The sequence below is a fragment of the Cavia porcellus genome, unplaced genomic scaffold (genome assembly GCF_034190915.1).
Source record: "Cavia porcellus strain 051 isolate PalLab524CR breed Dunkin Hartley unplaced genomic scaffold, mCavPor4.1 scaffold_24, whole genome shotgun sequence".
NCBI classification, from domain to species: domain Eukaryota; kingdom Metazoa; phylum Chordata; class Mammalia; order Rodentia; family Caviidae; genus Cavia; species Cavia porcellus.
Window position 1 is genome coordinate 52,592,502 of NW_026947507.1, and position 12,921 is coordinate 52,605,422.

The following is a 12,921-nucleotide window of genomic DNA, read 5'->3' on the forward strand; positions in this document are numbered from 1 at the left end:
CTGTCTAGGACTGCTGGTGGTGTCCAGCGTACTCTAGCAGCCCGGGAGCTACTGAAAGTAAGCCAAAGGTGGGCAGCTGTGGGTGCCTCGCCTGCAGAGCCTGCGGTGAGAGCTCAGGGGACGCCTCGCTGGGAATTCCCACACAAGCCCGGGACAGGGAGGGTGCAGCCACTGAAATGGCTGCATTCACGGAGGAGCCCCGGATCTCTAGTAGGGATATCTAGGGAACATCTTTTCCAGTAGGGAGCCGGCTCATGATGTTTCGGGAAGGCTGCTGTTCCCCTTCAAATGTGTGAATCCCAACAGAAATGGAGAGGCTCACAGAGAAGCACAGGGAACAAAAGAACTCTCTACAAATGGACTCTAAAGAAATGGTGAAATAGGAAATGCCTGGCAAATAATTCAAAATAATGCTCATCATGATGTTCACCATTTCAGGAAAATTATGTCAGGATAAAATTAGAACATTAACAAAGAATATATGAACCAGCAATTTTTGAAGCCCCAAGATAGTGTAACACAATGGAAAAATTCACCAAAAGGCTTAAACAGTAGACTTGATCAGGCAGAAAAAACAGCGAACTCAAAGACAAGACATTTGAAATTATTCAGCCAGAGGCACAAAAAGAAAAAAGAAAGAAAAAGGAATGAAGAAAGTGGAGGAAATGATAAAAGGCACTGCAAGCTCCAGAGGATATTTGGGGTACTGTAAGTGCTCATTAAAGATCAATCTTTCCGATGCTTCCTTTCACAGAACCTAAGGATGCTCTGCTAAAGGTCTTCTTTTATTAGTTGTAACTAAAGACATTTCCCTTCCAGAATTCTTCCAAAGTTTCCACACAGAGTTAAAGGCATTGTCCATAGCTGTGAAGTAGAAAATTGATTGATTCACAATTTGGAACCAGATCCAATTTAGCCAAATCTAGTCTGAGAGTTCGTTCCAGAAAAGCTTCGTGAACAGGATACAAAGAGCAAGAGAAGGAAGCAGCTTCCACATCCTACACCCTGCAGGCGGCTTGGGCAGGAATATATTTGGTGCCTGATGTTTCTCAAAATTGGCATGAGGAAGGTGAAGGTGATGGACCCAGCTCCTCAATTTGATTTCCTCTGTGAGCCGGAGGCACGTGTGGCTGCATACTTCCAATTCCTTCATGCCCCTTCTCTAAGTTTTAGAACAATATCTATGAGTACCATGAAAGGCTATTAATGAAATGCAGAATCACAGTTGGTGTGGTGTTCTCCTGCATGGTGCTAGTCACTGGTGTAAGGCTGAGGAATGGCATTCCAGTGTGCTTCCTAAATATTTAGCACACTTTCCTTTTTAAAAACTTGCTTATTTTCAAGAAATATAAAAGTATTGTATGGTATGTAGTGATCTTAATTCAATAGCAAAACTAACTTCCCCTCTCTGTACTAAAATGACCTCACTTCATAACTACCTGAATTGCCTCTAGAGTCATCTTTAATTCAGTTATACTTATCCTAGCTCACTTCGAAGAACTCGAAATGAAATGGTGACTTCAGTTTCTGAGGTTATGATCAATAGCTATTAAGAGGAGGAGGAGATTTTTAAATCTGGGGAAAAGAAACTACTTACATTATCTGTGGCATCAATCTGAAGATTCTAGGTATCCAGACAATGCAAGAATTTTTATCATGATACATTCACAGCTTTTGTGTCTGGAATGATTCGATTAGTACAAGAACAGATTGTCAATTAGAATAAGAGCTAAGAGTTCAGCTTGCAGAGTATTTTAAACTTATGTGGCACATGTAGAGAGGGAATCAGATCCTTAAGAACAGAAATAGATGAAAGCTATAGATGAGAAGAAAATCTTCCGTAAGTCAAGTGTGTGAGTTTCTCTCACTGTGCCACTGGCTCCATGTAAATGCCAGATTTCATCTTACACATTGCCTAGATAGAGCAGATGTTGGCATTTAAGTATAGGTTGCTATGAGAGGAAATTGCCCTTGAATGAGAAAGGAAGTTTACAGGCAGAGAAAAATGATCTTCCCAGCTAATAGTTATAACCCCAATAACAATTGTTTTCAGCCAGAGGTTGTAGGGTTGAAAAGGAGGAGAAATATAATGATACTTCAATTCCGATCTAAAAAAGAAAGAAAATCAGCTTTGCTCTAAATTGTGAAGTGTGGGTTGCAAAGATAGAACCTTCTCCTCCCTCTTCTCAGACCTCAAGGCTTTATGTTAAATGGGACAAATCACATCCTTCGTAGTTCTGTTTGGTACAGCTGCTGGCTGCAGGTGGTGCCCTAAAAATATATTGCTTGTTTATTTTGCAATAGAGCAGTCTGCAGCGTGGTACATAAAAGTGCAAATGCTCCCCTCTGCTCTGCCCGTGAAGCACATGATGGGAGGCTAAGGCCATTGCCAAACCTAGCACGCGAAAGTCCACTCAGAGGAGACATAGGTAGCGAGCGCAGGAGGACGGCTCCTGGTAAGTTCCAGCTTCCTTGGGTTCATGGACCATGGTTGACAAGTAGACTGTCTGTCATCAGAACCCTTGACTGGGGTCTCAGTGAAGCAGAGCTAGGCAACAATTTGCTTTTGTCGGGAGAGTAATTGTGCTGCTCTAGAGATTAGCATTTGTAAACATGTGGGATATAAAAAGAAAAATCAATAATGCATCACCAAAAGAAAATACAAAGAGTAGTAGCAGGTAAATGTTCCTGGAGACAGCCTTAAGTAGAGGTTCCAACGATTTTTAATTTATGCCTTCAATGATCAAATGGTTTTCCCACTCACACTGGCTGAATACTCAATTAATACTGCTTAATCTCACAGCATTTTTGAGTACAACAGATTATGTGTGAAAATGCTACATAAATTATGGTTCAATTATGGTACATGGAATTAAGATGGCAATGTTCAATTGTTTCCTTGAACGAATCTTTAAGACATCCAGTGACATACACGAAGGCACTCAGCAAATACTTCTTGAGTGACTAAGCAAGTATCAAGCTGCTTCTGGCACAGAGAAGAGGAAGAAATGCACACGCAATGAAAAACTTTAGATTGACTCCATCCAGTGTCATATCACCATTTGAAAACTGCAAACTTTCACCCACTGAAACCCGTGAGTATCTAAATGCATCACTGATTGTATTTTTAACTGAATCATTAACTCTCTGTCATTCCATTTGATCTCTCTCCTAGGAGCAGTAAGTCTGAGGAGAGCTCTTTAGCCTGGATACAGAGTGCAAGTATGTGATAAATTGAAACCAGAAAAGGAAATCATCTTTCTCCATGAGTATGGAATCAAATTCATTCCATATAAATGAGAGGTGGCTTCTTCAGGAGTTCGAGTCAGCAGGGAAGGAGCAAAGTTGCCAGACCACAGAGGGTGACCACTAATTAGGTTTTGCTGAGGATCTCTGCCCTAGGGCAGGTAGCCTGTGTACAATATAAGGACAGAACAAGGGTTAATGAGCTCATCCCTGCCTGCTTGCCATGGACTATTTCTCTTCTGCAATGATCTTCTCCCATGTTACCTAACTATGCCCTGAAACCTTTACAAATTGTGAGCCAAATAAACCTTTCCTGCTTTAACGTTGAGTGTTGGGTATTTTGTCTTAGCAACAAGAAAAATAACTAAGACACTGTGTTAGGACTACATCAACCCCAAAATGGCATTAAACTAACTGGATGGCATGAAATTATAGTAAGGATGAGTTGTAAAACTTAGGAATTAAAAGCAAAAAGAAAACATACCCATAGTCCTGTGATGAAAATGTTCTGAGATCAATAGAGTTATGGAAAAAGTGGGAGAGAAAGTCATGACGAATAACTTGAAATCTCTGGGTCATGAGAGGAGAAATGGGCAATTTGTCTCTATCAAGTAGCTGATAACAAGTTGAACAGTTGAAGAGGGGGAGCTACTGAGAATCACTTAAGGAGGGCAGAAACTATATTTGAAGTTAGCATTAACTAAAATAATCCTGTAACAATGGCTTCTTTAATTTTAACAAAACACTATTATGAGTTAGGTTAGGAGAAGATTACAGGGATGTAAGGATGTGTGAAAAGCTGTGGTCGTGGTAGCCAGGGTAACACTTTGAGGGGAATTAAGCACACTGGTGACAGCGGAGAAGATGTCAGAGAAGAGTAAAAGTAAGATTCAGAAGCAGAGAAGGGAACAGCGAGGATCACGGACCCTGTGCCTTGTGGTGTAGAAGAACGTGTGGCATGAAATGGTATGGATTTAGATCCCGATGACAAAATGGGTAAAGACAAAGGCTACCGAAAAAATACCGCAGAGGGAGGACTCTTTACCTACTGTGTAAACACTTGTTAGCTTGAGTTTGTTTGCTCATATTTTTATTCTTTTCCACTCAGTAGAACACACTAAATAATAAATTATTGCTCATATTATAGCTGTCACTATAAATCATGCTTATATCCTTCCTTGGAGAATACTTTGCTCTTATTTAAAAACACTAACACATTCTACTATTATTATCCTATCACTGTGATGAGAAGTTCCAGTGGAGAGGAAGTTGCCATCAAAGACCTATTTATTAACAATTATTATCATAATAACTGATCATGACTAGAGAGACATCCTAAAAAACAATGATATTGTGTATCACAAAGGAGGAGAGCACATTTTATTTTGGTGGGAGGCTTTTAAAGTTCTTTGCAAAATATTATATCTTATTCTATTTTAGACATACTTGACTTATTTCTGAAAGAAGTTACTATGCAATGTAATTCATTTCTGAAAGAATTTTGATTATATCATTAAGTATAAAAAATAGGACTTTGTGAGATTCATTGCACAATGGTCTATGTAGACAATTTCAGTTTAAATCTCATATCATTAAAGAAAACCCACTTACTGGTGATTTGTTGCAACATATAATCTTTTCTATCATTTTAAGTGTATTAATATCTTTAGTCTGTGATGCTCCCAAACATTCCTATAGAGAGAGCGATGTGCTTGGGCTATGCGAGTGCTTCAAGCAGATTCTGATGACACAGGGTAGAGGCTGGTAAGGCACATTGAAAATAACAGTAAACTAAACCATACTCTACTATCCTATATTGCATTTCTATCCAGGAGTGAGCAAATTTAGTAGGATTTAGTTCACTTTTGTACGTCAGTCATTTAGTCTGAAAAGATGTTGAAATTCTCAATGAATAGTGGAAGGAAATAAGTTAAGGAGAAAAAAAATAATACTACCTTTTTGTATTTCAAGAAGATTCTTTTTAACATTATCTCATTTAGTTTATAAGTACAAAATACTTTATTCCACAACTGGGTATAAAATTTAAGGGCTGTTACTCACAGACTGTGCATAATTTATTTTATATTTCTGAATTTGCATGTAGGAAATACAGAAAATATGAAAAACAAAACTATATATATATATATTTAATTTCACTTCAGAAGCTGTTTAAATTCTTCTGTTTGGCTTGTTCATGTGTTTACAGAACTATTCACCAACTGCAAACTTGCAAAGACACATTATACTAGTAAAGCAAAATAAAAGAAAATACCTTGACAACTAACTGGTTAGTGGCTATTTTACCCAAAACTTGACTATCATCTGCAGATAAGTCATCAGGGCATTATAACTTAAAGAAGTAATGCAACAAAAAATTTATTTCCTAGAGGACTAGCAAGGAATAGCAGACAGATCAGAATACTAAGCTGTGTTCATTATAGAAGTAACTTATGTTACTTACGCTATTTGGTAATGGTAGTATTTCTCACTGTGAAAGGGTGGATCCAGGTGGGATTTGCAAGTTATTTTCATAGAACTTTGCTTACTCAAAGTGTTCTGCAACTCTCAGTAGAACCAAGAAATGTCCTTTCTGCATTCTGTTTAACATTTTCCTATTTCAGCAACCTTGAGAAAACTCCCCGTTTTCATTGATATTTGGTCCTTCTTCCCAGATTTTTGAATGCTTGTATAAACTCTCCTAATGCTGCAGAATGACACACACATTTGTCTTATTTCTTGGGTTACTAACCTTTGATGAGACGTTCTGTGCATGGGACTCCCCAGGACTACCCTGGAGCCAGGAAAGATGGGTGCTTTCCACTGCAAGCATTTTCCATCGCAGGCAGTGACCGGTTCAGGCAAGCTGTTGTGTGCCATCTTGGACAGCAATTAAGAATCAGGAGATTCAGTCTGCAGCCCCAGATCTCCACCAACTGCCTGCTTTGGTGGGAATACTGTACACATAGTGTACACGCAGATTCATTCTCTAATAACATGCCAGTTGTATGGAAGGATTTCACTGGCCCTCTGGAAAGTGACATAAAGGACTCTCCGGCAGAGAAAATTGTTGATAGGACAACCAGAGCTTCAGCGTTAATGCCATCTTGCACAGTTCCACACATTTTTGAGCAGTTCAAGACATTAGCAAGAACCATAGTGAAAAGAAAGGAAAAGTGCAGTATTTTTGGTGAAAACTTTGCCCTGCCTCAGGTCCAAAGAAACAACATTTCCAGGAATGGGTCGTGTAATGTTTATACACGAAACTCCTGAGCAGGAATTTGCGCTTTTTAGTAGCACCAAGAAATATTGTTTCAGAAAGTAGAGCCTATTCCTGCTTTTATATATTCTGAGAATAATTAAAAAAGTAAATTCACCTAAAACTATGCATTTGATAGCTCTTAATTAGTTTAGACAGCAACTGACTGCATACCATGGATCTGTTTCCAGCCACCATTCTGTTCCATTGGTTTGTATAATTGTTTTTATGTCACTATGATACTGTTTTATTTTACTACAGCTTTATAATGTAATTTAAAATAAGGAAGAATGTTGCTTTTTACTCTTTTATTTCTTAAAGTTGTTTTGTTATATGTTATTTTGTGGTTTCATGAATCTTAGGCTGGTTTCTTTCTGTTTTTCTAAAAATGCTATTGCTATCTTGATAAGGACTGTATTTAATCTGTTTATCACATTAGGTAGATTGGGCTCAAAGAAATGGCTATAAAAGAACCATTAGAGCCAGGTGGGTGGTGCATATCTGTACTCCCAGCATTCCGGCTGGCTGAGGCAGGAGCATCATAAAGCCCAACCAAATCAGGCCCACAAGCAACCTTGTGAGACCTCTCTGCTCCTCCAAAACAAATTAATTATTTTGATACATCTTAAATGTTAATACACTTGAAAGATATCCATTGTGTTGCTCTTTGCAATATTTCTGATGAAATTTGAATGCCAATTTGATTTAAAATTCACCTGTTCTTATTTAAAAGCACATAAAACCTTTCTTGTTCAAATATCATAACTTTTTATGCAGTTCTTCTTCTTTTTGAATCTGGAGTCCCAATTCACAGAATTTTGTCCTAATAACATAGGCCTATATACTTGAAAGTTGTATGCTATGTATTTTTCCATACCACTACCACTTTGCAATGAATTTATGTGAATATGCAGAAATCATACATGCTAAATTTAATATGTATACATTTAGATTTGATTTCTCTTTCCCCTGCCCATAGGCATTCAAAGTATGTTATGTGCATTTATGAGTCCATCAAAATGAAATCTATAAAGCTGTATAACTAATATGCACTAATCAAAAAGATGAAAAAATATATTCTTGTTTGAATTATAATCATAATTATTACTTTACAATATTGATTCAAATGATGTATGGTATTAAATGCATTGATCAAAATTATTGTGAACAAAAATAAAATTTTACTTAAAAATTTATTAGTATTAGAATGAAACAGTTCCACATGAAAGACATTCTTAGAGCCTCAGAAGTGTTGTTATAGTGATGTCACTTACCATAAATTTTTCAACTTATTGTAAGTTGTATTCCACAATATACATAATTGACTATAGATGTCAGTAACTACTATCTGATAAATCTATAAGGTTTTCATTCAATTTTAATCAAAGCAAAGGATTGGAAATTGTCCCCTTTGCAGCAATAATTTCTGAAAAGTGTAACAAAAAATACAACTAAGACAAAATAAACAACTTAATTATACACTTAACTCTCTTAAAGGCAGAAATTACATTAAAAAGAAAGATTGAAAAATATTAAAATACTTATTTTCAATGTATGTTCTTGGATACAATATTTTTCTTAGTTTTAAAATATTGTGTGCTTCGATTGTGTTCTTATCAGAGTATGAAGCTAAGTTCTAGCTAAGTTTATGAAAACAGGCCAAATCTATGACTTATAATTTAAATGGCTAAACCATTTTTCACTGGCAAGCAAATCAACCAAATGAACTTTATTTTTTCTTAATAAAGATCCATCTTACTTTTTCAGCTTAAGTAAGTATAACATAGGCTGTATCCATGGCAACCACATTCCCTCTGAACGTAGCGGTAGCTGGGTGTCAGCTCACAGCAGTCCTCACACATCCCTTCAGAATGACACAGGCTTTTGACTTAGATGTAATGTTTACATTTTTATTTGCAATGCTCTAGGTGAAATGAAAATTAGCATCCAGATATTTAACTACGAAATCGCTTATCTGGAATAAGTGTTTCTAGATAATGAATCATGGAAGAGAAACATACCCAAGACCACACACAACAGCACATTTAAAGGAACTCCGACATGCCATTCCCAGCTCACAGACAGTCAACCTGGAACCACGGCTTCAAAACAAGGAAACTCTCTTCACCCAAGCACTGAGTCCAAGACAAGTTGTACCAAGTTATACTGAAGTATTCACAGATACGTCAATAGCTGGCATAATTGGAATGCCCGTAACTTCCTTGATTTGTGGCACACATTTTATTCACTGCACTTAAAAAACACAATCTGTTGAGCAATAATTCCATGCACTATTCAAAGTACAGAGATTTTTGACCAGACAAAAACATAACTGAAGAATAAATTGATTGCTAACTTATTTTTAACTATTAGCTACATCCTGGTTATTAAAACTTTTTCTAAACTCTTCTATGACTTCCCTGCTAATATATGTGGTTTCTAAGTCACCTCTAATGACTGTGGGAAATGGTAAGCTTATTTACATTTTTACCAATATCCTCTGCTATTGTCTACAGAAACAATTAATAGTCAACCTGCTGTGAATTTAGAAGTATATCGGAAGTAAAGGAAATCAAAGAGAGGAAGTAAATGAAAACAAAAATGAGCAACTTGGTTGGAAAGGTTTCCATTAAATTTACAAATATTGATTCTCTGGATGTGGCCAGAGAAAAGAGAGATAAAAGATTTTATTTTCCAGTGAATTATCTGGAATTTTAACATATATTCAAAAAATCACCACTTCCTTTATTGCTATAAATGTTTTCTCAGTATTACTGATGGGTATGTATTTGTAAAGCACACTTTGTCTTCCTTGCATTAGTTACAAGAAGTGCAGAGTGATGTGTGGGTCCATAAAGTGAGGCATACTCATACCCATTGCCCAACTCATGGCAGACCAAGCTAAGCAATCATAGTGTTCTCTCCCACTGATAGACTCAGACTCTGCAGATCTCAGGACTCCATTATTTATCAGCTTGAGCTAGGCTTGGAGGTCCTGTCCTGTCTCTGGTCTCTGGCATGAGAGCATGTTTCCGTCCCTATTTCCTAGCGACATATGTGAGGAAGGGCTTTTAGCATGCTCTGCTCCCCTCACCCAACTGTTACTCAATTAAAAGACTGAACTCCCATGAACATGTTTTCTAACTTGGGCAGTTCCAATCGCTGAAGGGATCTGATTAATTCTCCCGTAATATGAACAACCTCATCCCCCTAGACTATCTCCTCACTTGCTCCACACACATGTGATCTGTTTTGTAAATGTGGCTTCTGATTTTTGGTGGTCATTAAAGCGGTGCACACCTGCATGCCTTTAGCATGTGCTGTGTGATGCTACTACAGGGAGAAGCTGCAGAGGAATGAGGACAATGGACACTTTACACCCGGATCAGCAGAATGGGGCCTGGCGGGGCTCTCTGCTCCACTGGAGGCCGAGTGACTGATAGTCTCTCTTCCCAATTATAAGGATATTATGCTTGTCTTCCTTTGGCTCGAGATGGGAGATATCTGTCTGTGTGCCATGCAAATGTGAATGCTAATTTCAAAACCAGCCAGGAGTTGATTGGCAGAAAACGGAACAGTGGGATGACAGGCATTCTAGGGGTCAGGAATCAGTAAAAGAAGAGCTCAGGCAAGGTGGGTAAAAGAAGCTGAAGGAATTTGGAGTTTAATCAAGAGCAATAGCTGAGAGAGCAGCAGTCGATGGAAGCAGATGGAAGCCAGCTATACTGCAAGGCGGGGCTGTTTCAAAGATTCGGAGAAAAACAATAAGAGTGAGAGCTTAGCTGATTTTACAGAAAGCAGAGTGTAACTGAGAAGCCAAGATTACTTCCCAAGAGCACAGGCTGTATCATCCCTGGACCAGTCCCGAAAAGGCATGTGTTCATATCCAGCTGGCACCCTTGAGAGCCTTGCTCCAGTTGGACAGTGACAACCCCAACGTCAGGGGTCCTGACATGTGTTTCTCTGGATGCTGTAAGACACAGACACTCAGGAAGCATTCCCTGGACCTGAGTGAAGGGAATGTTTTATTGCCAGGGAGATGATGGGTACCAGAAGGAGAGGAGCAGAGACTCAAGACACTATTTCTCCATTAATCATTCTAGCACAAGCCATCAGAAGTGCTACAGGACAGCATCTTTGGAAGGCTTCCAGTAACTATGTGGAGCAAATTGTTCAACAGGAAGCCTCCTGGGTTTGCAGTGTAAAACTGCAGTGAAGATTTGCTAAGCTTTTCTGTACCTAGGCACTTTCAGCCCAAGGCTAGCTATACACAACAGCCCAGGTAGTCAGAAAGCTGTGATTTCTCTAAGGAACAGCTTCAGTGCACAGCAGGGAACTTATCCTCCAAACAATTGGAATTGCAAACAAACTCCCGGGAAGGAAGGAAGCATGCATGGAAGGGAAAGTGGGAAATGGACCACATCCTGTGGCTGTGTGTTCAAACTATTTCTTCACTACATTGGCAGTGGATTTAGACAAGAGAAGTGATAACCAATAATTGGAATCCTTGATTACATCTGCTCTTGGGGACGCTCCAGCCAGTTTGTTTTTACAGAGATTATTTTTTTAACTTATGCAAAAATATTTTTCTTAGGGTGATAAGGCAGCATCAGCATATGCTTCCACATCTGAATGCATTTCTGTGCAAACTTTTAGATGGGGTTTAACAAACTTGTGAGTATAGTTATATACACATTAATTCAAATGACTCTCTAAAATCTATGTAAGTACCCACATACATGAATTATATCTTTACATTTTCCTTGAAATATAGGTGGAAGCTTTAAAGAAAGTTGCAGGTATGATTTTTTTAAAAAGACTCCCAAAGAATGTAAAATGTTGTTTAAAAACTCCCTTTTGTAACATCTAAAGACATTTTACCTGTCTTCAAATCCCATAAATATTTCACTTATCCCATATGAGACTGAATATTATTTTAAGTGGATTTTAAAGAATAATATGGCTACTTCCATGGCAGCAAACCTAACACATTTTTATTTCAAGATAAGCAAAAGGAATATTTCTTGAGAAAATTTTGTTTCTTTTTTGAAAAAAATATCTCAGGTTCAATATATTTACAGGAGACTGCTCAGTGCCTTGGCCAGAACATAATTCAAAATTACATAAATGAATCTCCAGCTATGGTAGTTCTGCCTCCTTCCTGGTCATCCTGTGATTGGTGGGTCTGTGTGACAGATGCAGGACAATAAACTGTGGACACCAGCATCTCCTTCAAGGACACCCCTGTGCCCATGTGGACTCCGCAAAGCTGTCAGATCTCGGCCTGACTGGCTTGACGGATGTACCATCAGTCTGTCCCCTTAGTGACCATGCCAATAGTGCCTTCTGCTGACATGTGGAACAAACCTTTATGATTTTAGTGAGGAATTTAGGAAGTATTCCCTAGCACAGCACACTTACAGCACCTATATGTGTTGATACACATTCATTTTTCATACCAGAAGAATCTAACTCATTGGTGCCATTCGATCTGTAAGTTCCTATTTCTTATTATTCCATTGTGAGTTAATATCATTCCCAAAAGGATAAACTGCAGAGAGAGGTAAAAGGCCAATTCTACTTGCATTATCAGTCACTGACAATTCTCAGACTATGCACATTCTGTGCAGATCTATGTGGAATGTCAGAAAAATATAAATGGTTCTATATCTGGAATGAATAAATGGATTCATGTACAGTGTAGCAAAGTTGTCTCACAATATAAATCTCACAATACACTTAGTCATAATCAAAGTTCTTAATAAAAGTTCCTCTTGAAAAGGGAAGTTTTTTTTTCTTTTTTTTTTTTTCTTTTTTTTTTGGTACTGGGGATCAAACTCATGACCTTGTGCATGCCAGGCAGGTGCTTATGCCACTGAACTAAATCCCAGGCCAAAAATGGATATTTTATTTATCCCGGCAATATAATGTAAAGTGATTTATTTTGTATAACAAGAAGATGTTAGTTTGCTGTTTGTGACTTTTATGCCTGCTGGTAAGAGGGGGTTTCTTTATCGGCACACTGTGACAAAACACGATGTGAAAGGTTAAAAGCAAAATTATAGAAAGTGGAATTGTTCTGAGAAGGGAGGGGAGCTGATAAAATGCCACGGATGATTCTTGGGGGAAATCTGGGAAGAAAACAGAACACTGGGCAAATTGAGAAGAGAAATCTTCGCGCTGGCAGCTCAGCCAAAGAAACCCTGAGGGAGAAGATATCTGCCACGGTCTTACACACTTCTTTTTTTGAAAGTTAGCTTGCAAACTGCACCTCCATCTTCCCTCTGGAGTCCTAGGAGTCTCCCACAAAGCCACATAATCACATCTTGCCTGGCCTGATTGCCCATGCAAAGCGCTGATGATATTGAAGGCTATTTACTGATTGCTGACGACAATCAGCACCCATGGCCCAGGAACTG

The 12,921-nt window shown here is 38.3% G+C and overlaps 1 protein-coding gene and 1 long non-coding RNA gene across 9 annotated transcripts in view; one reads left to right on the forward strand and one right to left on the reverse strand.

The window, feature by feature from the left end:
* The window catches only part of Nkain2 (sodium/potassium transporting ATPase interacting 2), a 945,741-nt gene that overhangs the window by 159,546 nt on the left and 773,274 nt on the right, over positions 1-12,921 (reverse strand). The gene's annotated exons all lie outside the window — the stretch shown is intronic.
* Positions 2,157-3,558, forward strand: LOC134472623 (uncharacterized). The gene is made up of 3 exons (XR_010042511.1): positions 2,157-2,456; positions 2,917-3,095; positions 3,176-3,558. It is a non-coding gene; the product is annotated as an uncharacterized LOC134472623 (long non-coding RNA).